The following is a 7654-nucleotide window of genomic DNA, read 5'->3' on the forward strand; positions in this document are numbered from 1 at the left end:
CTAAGCTTTTGCTTGGGTGTAAACACCCTTTTAAAGACAGGTTAGAAAACGTGAATCCTGTAATGGTTTTGGATTGAAAGAGACCTTAAAGACTATCCAGTTCCACCCCCTGTCATGGTCAGGAACACCTTCCACTATCCCAGGTTGCTCCAAGTCCCATCTAACCTGGTCTTGAACACTTCCAGGGATGGAGCAGCCACAGCTTCTCAGTGCCTCAGCACCCTCACAGGAAAAAATTTCTTCCTAACATCTAATTTAATTCTACTCTCAGTTTGAAGCCATTCCCCCCTGTCCTGTCACTCCATATCCTTGTCCAAAGTCCCTTTTCGGCTCTCTTGGAGCCCCTTTAGGCACTGGAAGGGGCTCTGAGTTCTCCCCAATGCCTTCTCTTCTCCAGGCTGAACATCTCCAGCTCTCCCAGCCTGTCTCCAGAGCAGGGGGGCTCCAGGCCTTGGAGCATCTTGGTGGCCCCTGGATTCACTGCAGCTGCTCCACATCCTTCCTGTGTTAGGGGCTCCAGTGCTGGATGCAGCACTCCAGGTGGGGCCTGACAAGGACAGAGTAGAGGGGGAGAATCCCCTTCCTTGACCTGCTTTTGATGCAGCCCAGGATACTTTAGGCTTTGTAATTCACCTGCCTGCCCTTACCTGTTGGTCCTTGATAACTGAGGACAGATCCTGACCTTTCCTCACCTCTGGTGTAAATCAGGCCTTTGGCTCTGTCAGCTGCAGGTACATTGATCCCCTCTGGGAAGCATTAGCTGTGTTAGCCCCTTGAATAGGTGAGTTTGACACTCAGCAAGGAAAGGCTTTAAAAAAGGATGCGGAAGAGGATGCTTGAAAACATCACTGGATTTGTGTGACTGGAAGCTGCTTTCTCTGTGCTAGAGGCTGATATCTTCCCCAGACTGGCAGGCAAACAGCAATTAGTGACTGTTTCTGAGTAATTTCCTTTAATTTTAGCCAAAGTTCTGCAGAAGAAGATGGACCAGGGGCATTGGAGAGGGAGGGGCAGACAGAGGCACAGAGGATGGGGGAGTTACCGTGCCCCTAAATCACTGTGCTGCTGATTTTGTTTTGTTTTGCTGGGCTTGGCTGCATGAATTCGTCCAGGTGGTCACTGCTTTCTGTCATCCTTTTCCTCCTCAAACTGCATCCTGGAATTAACTGCTTTATGTTTATGGAATTAACCACTTTATATTTATGGAATTAACTGTTTTATGGGTCTGTCTTGTGCTTCAAAGAGGTGCCTGACCTGGAACAGGGCAATTGCACCAGGGCGTTTCCTCAGCCTGAAGCTGCTCCAAGAAGCAGTGGTGTGTGAGCCATGGAGATGAACACCTGTGGATCCCTGCCAGGGCCTTTTGCAGCCCCAGTTTCTCTTATGCTGGGGGTGAGTGAGGGTCATGATCTTGGCAAATACCCCAGGATGGACAGAGCTAATGTAATAAATCAGGCCTGGTTATTAATTTGAGTGAAGCACAGAGTGGACAAGCCACAGTGCCTGTGTGCCAGGTGCTGTGCAAACCCAGCCATGGGCAGGGAAAGGAGCACAGAAGGGCAGGAAGGGCTTCCAAAGTGGTTTAGGGTGTCCCTGCTTTTGAGGAATCCCTGAAATGATGTGGGTTTTGAGCTGTACCAAAGGACCTTCATGCCTCCAAGCATATGTCAGACCTGCTCACTCCCAGGTGCTCCTGCTGCCCACCTTTTTGGAGAGTCAGGTCAACTCCTCTTCATCCATTTCCCAACTGCTGCTGATGCCCAGGCTTGAAAAAGGTAATTAAACACCCCCACACTGCCAGCAGATGCAGCAGTACCATGTCCTTCATGGAAGAACCCAGAAAACTTTGCAGTGACTGGGAAAGTTCACAGTGAGTGGGAAGCCATCACCAGGGAACTAATTAGACAGCAAATTGTGAATCGGCTTCACCACTTGGCCTTCAAAGAGGAGTGTTAGCCCAGGATGCAGGTAAGCCCTGCGTGGGGTTTGTGGTTAAAAACCTTGTTATTTAAAGTATAAAACAAGCTCTGGAACCAGCTGCATGGTGTTAAATTTGTTCAAGTGGACACCAGACCAATGCCAGCCACAAGCAAGGTGCTCCTGCTGTTATGGAGGGCAAGGGATGAGGAGGGTTTTGGATGAGGTGAAAGGTGAAGCCCTGCCCTGCTGGTGGTGGTGGTGCCCCAGCCCTGCCCAGCATCTGTGGGCAGCTGAGATGCTCCATACCCTTCTTAGCCCATGTTGATATGGGATGTAGCCAGCTGAACAAACATGTTCTAATATGCACTTGGTTTCTAAAAAGTCAATTGCTCACCTGTGTTTCAAACAAATAAAAAGGCTGGGATATGTCTGAGGATATAATTAAATGCTTTAGTGCAGTCCTCCCCAGGACAATGCAGATTTTACCTGCTGCTCCAGCACTCCAAAGCAGCAGTATTCCAGGTTTTACCTGTGTCTGTGCTGGCTGCTGGGAGCTGCACCCCTCAGCTCGTGGGTGCAGAATAACTGGGTGCTGTGCCTTTGACCAGCATTCAGTCATGCAGCAATCTTCAAACTCCTTCAAAGATAACTGCAAAAAATAGCTCAGAACAGGCTGTCCGATGCCACTCTGCCTAAACCCACCCTAGGAGGGCTCTGCCCTTTGTTCCTGGTGCTCAGGCACTGAGGAGCTGATGGGAGCTAAGCAGGGTGCACCCTTCAGCCAGCAGCTCCTGCTTCCCAGAAGAGGGTGCTGTCAGGCAGAAAATAGCAAGTGGAAGAACGGTATTTAGGCTCTGAAACTGTTTTATTTTTAACTCCAGTGGGTGTTTTCAGTTATGCTGCAGCCCTGAACCTCCAACACTGTGTTGCTCTAATGCTCTTTGTTAGTTCAATGGCTGAAAATGTTGTTGCAGGCTGGATTTTAATGCAGGTAAGACAACAAGCCCATGATAGTCTTAGAAATGTAGTTCATAACAGTTCATCTTCAGAGGGGGTGAATAGGCTGGTGCCTAGAATGAATCATGGAATGGTTTGGGTTGGAAGGGGCCTTAAAGATCATCTCATTCCAATCTCTCTGCCATGGGCAGGAACACCTTCCACACAACCAGGTTGCCCAGAGACCCATTCAACCTTCCAAAGTCTGGATGGTTGTAGCCCCTGGTGCAGCCTCTGTGATCAGCAGAGTCTGGGGTGTGATATGTCTCAGTCTCAAGAGGGCTTTGCAAACAGGTGTCATGAAAGCTCTGGTTTTGCTCTGGGATGCTGTGGAGGGGAGCACAGCCAATGTCTGAAGGTGGTAACATGAACCTTCCCTTGCTGGTGTGTTGCAAAAATCCCCCTGGATAAAAAATAAAAGCTGAAGGTGACAGGCTTGTCCTAACAAAGACAGCTCCAACAGATGTACTTTGGAAACTCAGCTTAAACCTTGATCCCTTATCTTTGCTGTGACCTGCAATTCACCCTCTGTGCCACACAGGCAGAGTTTAGTATTTGTAAGCAGGGGCTGCTGAACCTCAGTCCAGCTCCTCATCCCTCTGCCACACTCATTTCCATGTTCCTGTCCAAGCTGATCGTGTAATGCTCCCCTTTCTGCTGTAATCTGCAGCCATCTCCCTGCAAGGGGTGGGAGAACATTTCCTCATTCACTGCATCGAGCTAAGAAAACTGAAAAGTGCTGGCAAAGCCCATTGGTCTTTTTAAAGTTATTATAGAACCATTAGGTTGGAAATGACAGGTCATCAAGTCCAACCATGACATTGCCAAGTCCACCATTAATCATGTCTCTGAACACCACACCTACACACCCTTTGAACACTGCCAGGGATGGTGCTTCTACCACTTCCCTGGGCAGCCTGTTCCAATGCTTGATGGCCCTTTTGGTGTAGAAATTTTTCCTAATATCTGATCTAAACGTCCCCTGGTGCAACTTGAGGCCATTTCCTCTCGTCCTATCACTTGTTACCTGGGAGAAGAGACCAACCCCACCTGGCTACAACCTCTTTTCAGGGAGTCGTAGAGAGTGATAAGGTCCTTTTCTCCAGGCTAAATGCCCCCAGCTCCCTTAGCTGGTCCTCATTAGGCTTGTGCTCCAGACCCTTCCCCTTCTCTGGACATGCTCCAGCCCCTCAGTGTCTCCACTTGCATCACCAGGACTCTGGCTGTGGATTCAGGCACTATTTAGGATCATCGCCACATTTAGGAAGTGTATGAAGAAGAGGATTAAAAAAAAAAGGTTAATTTTCTCTTCTAATACAAGAAGTAGTGAATAATTAGTAAAATTAGCAGGTGACAGCTTTGAAATAGGTCCTCAAAGCTCGCTGTGTGTTTGTGCCTTTCTTCCTCTCTTTGCTTTGCATCTTCTGGTGGCTGTTGGCTGGTCTGGCCCTTGTCCTCTCACTCCATGCCCTTTAAAAAAGTGCCTCTCCTGCTCTCTGGGAGATCCTTTAGGCACTGGAAGGGACTCTAAAGTCTCCTCAGAGCCTTCTCTTCTCCAGGTGAACATCCCCAGCTCTCCCATTCTGTCTCCAGAGCAGAGGAGCTCCAGCCCTTGGAGCATCTCCATGGCCTCCTCCGGACTTACTCCAGTGGGTCCAAGTCCCTCTTATGTTGGAGGCCCCAGAGGTGGATGTAGCACTGCAGGTGGGGTCTCATGAGAGAGGAGTGGAGGGGGAGAATCACCTCCCATATTAATTCAATATTTCTGAGCTTTCTTTGCCTCTGAGCAAGGAGCCCCCTCAGTAATTTTCCAAATCCTGCGAGGCCATTTGCAAAAATGTATCGATGCAATGAAAAGCCCTTGATTGAATTTTCTGTCCTTGGGGGGAAAATCAGATATGAAATAATAAATATAAATTATATCCTGCAGGCAAAACCCCGCTGGCCACTAATACCTACAGATTAATTGTACTAATCCTGTGTGATCAAGGGGAGATGGTTGGTTACTTGGCACTATTTTGGTCCCTCGCTTATGAAACTCCATCTCCGTGTTTGAGAGAAAAGATTTTACATAACAGTAATCGCTCAGATAAGAAAAGGACTAAACTGTCCCAAAACATTTTATCTTCTGCACAGATGCTGCCCATGAATTTTGACTTGATTAAATAACACGGCGATGCAATATTTTGTTCTGAGTAACGAATGTCCCTCCGTGGCGGGGAAGGAGCAAGGCTGCTCTCTCAGCCAGCTTTTTGGTGCAGACAGAAATGGGGGTAGATGGAGGCTGGGGAATCCAGCATTTCAGTGAGAATTGCTTGGAAAATAGCTAAGGGACACTGGAAAGAATCATAGAATCATGGAATGGTTTGAGTTGGAAGAGACCTTAAAGATCACCTCGTTCTACCACCCCTGCCATGGGCAAGGACACCTTCCACTAGACCAGGTTGCTCCAAGCCCCGTCCAACCTGGCCTTGAAAGATCCCATTGTGTCACCAAGTGGCCTGTGACACAGGTCTGCCTAAGAGAGGTTCCAAAGGGTGTGGCCCAGGTGCCTCTCTTTATGACAGGTTTTTATTCAGACTCCCCCACCTCCATCCCATTTGGGATGACTTGGATCCAACAGCACTGAAGCACAGCTTTCTTTAGTACAGTTTTTTATTAGAAAAATAGAGGCAAGTTATCTGCAAGGGAAGGAGGTGAATCTCATAGCTGGAAGATCCTATAGAGCAAAAGTATGCCGGGATGTGATAATGAAAAAAAAAGGATAATTGCAAAATGTAATCTATTTTGCTTTGTAAAAAGAGATATAGGCAAAACCAGCCAATAACATTGGATCATATATTAATATTTCAATGGGTATTCACATCTCCTGCCAGTTGCTCCATGTCCTGCCCAGCTACCTTCTGCCTACCAAAAATATGAAAACAAAGTCATAAAAAAATATAACTGGGAAACATTGTGGGTTACCATGACCTTTCTGCTGGTCTGCACCAGCAGCTTCCCTCGGGGAGCCACAGGCAGAGACCGTCTGCAGGCAGAGCTCCATCAGCCCAGCCCAGCACAGCCAACACACCGGGAAGGGCTGGGATGTGTTTCCATCACAGGCATCTGCAGTGCTGACTCCGTGCACCAACTGTGTCCAATAACTGCTGGCTGTGCAGCCCATGGCCCTACAGCCCCTGCTCTCTTCCCAAATAGACTGGATGCTGTAGGCTAAAAACACCACGGGCTGATGGGGATGTCTCGCTTCGAGCCTGGCTCCCCTTTACTGCTCGTGGGGATGTAGCCAGAAAGAGTCCTGGAGTCTAATCCCAGAGTCGTAATTTAAATAGAGCAGAAAAAATTACTTTCTCCATCTATTTCTTTCTTTTTCTTTCTCTTTTTTTTTTTTTTTTGTTTGCTTGTTTGTTTGGGGTTTTTTGTTTGTTTTTTTGTGCGCTTGTTTTAAATAGGGGGTGACGAGGTCAGATGTTTACATCTGTGCTGTAGAGACAGGAATTCAGGTGAGACAAAGCCAGCCCCAGAGTATAGAATTATAGAACCATAAAATCATGGAATATCCTGAGTTGGAAGGGACCCACAAGGATGATCGAGCCCATCTCTTGGCCCTGCACTGGGCAACCCCAAAAATCACACCGTGTGGACCCACAACCGCTGAGATAGGGGAAAAAAATAAATATATTCTGAATTTGTTTTATTTCCTTACTCGACATTGGGAAGATTTGCAGGTGAGAGACTTCATTCACCCAAGGCTGTCAAACTTTTCTAGAAAGCCCGTGGAAAGCTGCCCAACCACAGCTCATAAACACGGAGCTGCTTCTCTCCCCCAAAGCAGCGTCCAAATGGGCCGTGCTCACACTCTACTAATTGTCCTCTGGGGTCTCATTTGGAAGATGCTCAGGCAAAGCCTTTTCTTCTTGTGTCCATGCTCCAGTAACATGCTCTGTTACTCATCTCTCATAATCCCCTGGCTGGAAAAGCAGTCACCTAATCAGGGCAGGAGCTGTGCCATGTGATGTGCGTAGCTGCTTCCTGACCGTCCCAGCCCCGGCTTGTTTATGTGCAGCGGGATTATTAGCAAGGCATAATGTCAGTTAAAGAAATCGGTTAGGAAAGGGGTGCTGGATAATTTATTCCTCGCTGTCCTTTAATTCCTGAAAGAAAAATCCCCAAGCAAGGGACGAGGCGAGGGCTGAGCCCGCACGCCGCCTCGCTGTCTCTGCCGCTCGCAGAAATAGGGCAGAGCCGTGCAAAGATTACTGGAGCAAGAACATCTTGCACACACACACACACATGGACACAGGAAAAAAAGCAAGCTTAAAAGGATACAAAGCTTTCAGGAAGCAGCAGTCTTCCACCACGGCCTGTTTTCCAGTGAATGAATTAATTCCCTGCTTTTCATGTGATAGTTTCCTGCGCTGTTATCACGGTCTGTTATCGCTCTGCCTGTTTAGGGCTGACGAATTTACCACCAGGAAACAAATGTAGGGGAAAAAAAATGTCGATTAAAACAACAGGAATGCTGAAGGAAATTTTCAAAATCACACAGGTCTACTGGGGGGAGAAAAGAATAAAATGGAAATGGTCCTTAATTTTGTGTAACTATCCATTTGGCTCATCTGGCGACCACATGCACAAGCTGGCTTAGTTTTTGCAGGGTAGTAGTGGTGTATCAATCCTTCCTTCAGCTCCTGCCATCACTTCATGGCATCAGAGCTCTTTGCTGTAGTTAATGGCA

The sequence above is a fragment of the Manacus vitellinus genome, unplaced genomic scaffold (genome assembly GCF_001715985.3).
Source record: "Manacus vitellinus isolate BGI_N305 unplaced genomic scaffold, ASM171598v3 scaffold_12_pilon, whole genome shotgun sequence".
Lineage (NCBI taxonomy): Eukaryota > Metazoa > Chordata > Aves > Passeriformes > Pipridae > Manacus > Manacus vitellinus.